Source organism: Neovison vison, chromosome 3 (genome assembly GCF_020171115.1).
Source record: "Neovison vison isolate M4711 chromosome 3, ASM_NN_V1, whole genome shotgun sequence".
Lineage (NCBI taxonomy): Eukaryota > Metazoa > Chordata > Mammalia > Carnivora > Mustelidae > Neogale > Neogale vison.
The window spans coordinates 164,758,955-164,761,016 of record NC_058093.1 but is presented as its reverse complement, the minus strand read 5'-3'; the positions used below and the strand labels follow the sequence as shown (position 1 = coordinate 164,761,016).

Below are 2,062 nucleotides of genomic sequence, written 5' to 3'. Positions count from 1 at the left end.
TCATTTTACCAGGACGGCACCTGAAGGCATAAAGAAGACACAGGCTTCAGGTTACTCAGACAGGATTCTAACCCAGATGTGTCTATTCAAATTTTTGCCCTAACCACTGTAAGTTCAGGAAAAATTTAGCATTTGCATCCATTTCCACAGAAAATTTAGTGACTTGTTGGGTCTGTAGACCTACTGATATTAATCAGCATTATATGTAAACTGATAATCTGAAAAATATTGTCTCTCTCAGTGACAGGGAGATTAACATTTCATTGATAGAGAAGAGACTTTAACAGCAGGACAACCTAAAGGAGGGATCTGAAGTAAATTATCCCCAAGAGGATTGCTCATGCTGGCTTCCATAGCACTTATACTAAAATTGGAATGATACAGAGAAGATTAGCATGGCCCAAGGGGACTGATCATCAGTAAGTTAAATGGGAGATGCTGGGGGGGGGGTGTGAGGCTTCCTAGACCCCTATCAAATGGATCATCCAGGCCTTGCAACAGATCAAGCTATAGCTAAGAAAATTAGTGTTTTCTGTTCAGTGAGAGGAAATAAACTGGGATCTGATCTCTGGGTAAATAGCAAACATAGAAAAAAAAATATTTCCTCTGTTTTTTTAGTTCTATTCTTTTCATGATTCTATTTGTACTTGACTATAGTTTGTTTTTAGGAATAAACGTTGACAATTATAACAAGGAAATAATTATTTACTCTTGGTCAGGCAAGACTATAAAACATAAGAAATCCAGTGGTAAAGCCCCACTGTTGGCAGCAGAGTCCTACAGGAAAGACCTGAAAATCTTGCGGAAGCTACAACCTGTGGTTTATGCTATAAACCACAAGAATTCAGGGTAGCAAAAACTGTTTCTTCTTCACAGGATCAACTCTATTTTTCTTAAAGATTTTATTTATTTATTTGACAGACAGAGATCACAAGCAGGCAGAGAAAGAGGAAGGGAAGCACGTTCCCCGCTGAGCAGCAGAGAGCCCGATGTGGGGCTCGATCCCAGGACCCTGAGATCATGACCTGAGCCACCTAGGCGCCCAAGGATCAACTCTATTAAAGTCCTTCCTGAACTTGAAATTCTGAGGTCCTGGTTATACACTGAGCAATTTCCTTTATCTACCCCCTACCCCTTCCCAGTCCCACAGGCAATATAGAGAACAAATCAGAACAACTACAAAAAAAAAAAAAAAAAGGTTCTGTGTTCTGAAGAGACCGTAAATTGATGACCCTTTGAACAAAGACATTCAAAATAATTATTCGTCATTATTTTAGAAAAGCGGTTGAGTTGTCCAGAGTAAAGGGGAGGAGGAAATGCTGAGGCCATGCTTCAGGGCATATCCACTAACACAGAAAAAGTTCTGTAGTTCACAGGAATCTTGCTTCAGAAGGCATTTTCTGGGGCATGTTGAACATAAGTGAGGGTCCTTTTCAGGATCACAAAGTCTGAGGGAAATTGCAGAAATTGGTTGAAGGAGCCGTGAATAATGGGCAGTCTGCAATGAATGGGATAATTTTTCACACAATGAGCACCTACTCCTTACCCCACTGACTTTAAAATATCTTACAGGATCTTTACAGGTTTAAAAAAAAAAAAAAGTATTTGTGACTTTTCTAAACTTCCTTTGGCATGATTTCAAAAGGCACCAAATTCTTTAATCATGTAACTGGTAAGTTAGGAAAACTTAACACTGTTCTATTTAGAGCATTACCAAGAGTTGATTAGCAGTTTAAAAATTACATACTGATGGTGGTGTTTATTTTCAGGTTTTGTTTTTGTTTTTGCTTTTGTTTTTGTTTGACAGAGAGGGAGAGAACAGGAGAGCAGTGAGTGAATGGTAGATGAGGGGCAGAGGGAGAAGGAAAGAGAGAATCTTTTTTTTTTTTTTAAGATTTTATTTGACAGAGAGAGAGAAATCACAAGTAGGCAGAGAGGCAGGCAGAGAGAGAGAGAGAGAGGAGGAAGCAGGCTCCCCGTGGAGCAGAGAGCCCGATGTGGGGCTCAATCCCAGGACCCCGGGACCGCAACCTGAGCCAAAAGGCAGAGGCCCTAACCCACT

General features: G+C 40.3%; 1 pseudogene; it reads left to right on the top strand.

Moving 5' to 3' along the window:
- The first annotated feature begins 340 nt into the window (after nucleotides 1–340).
- LOC122903866 lies at nucleotides 341–402 on the top strand (annotated as a pseudogene).
- The last annotated feature ends 1,660 nt before the right edge of the window (nucleotides 403–2,062 follow it).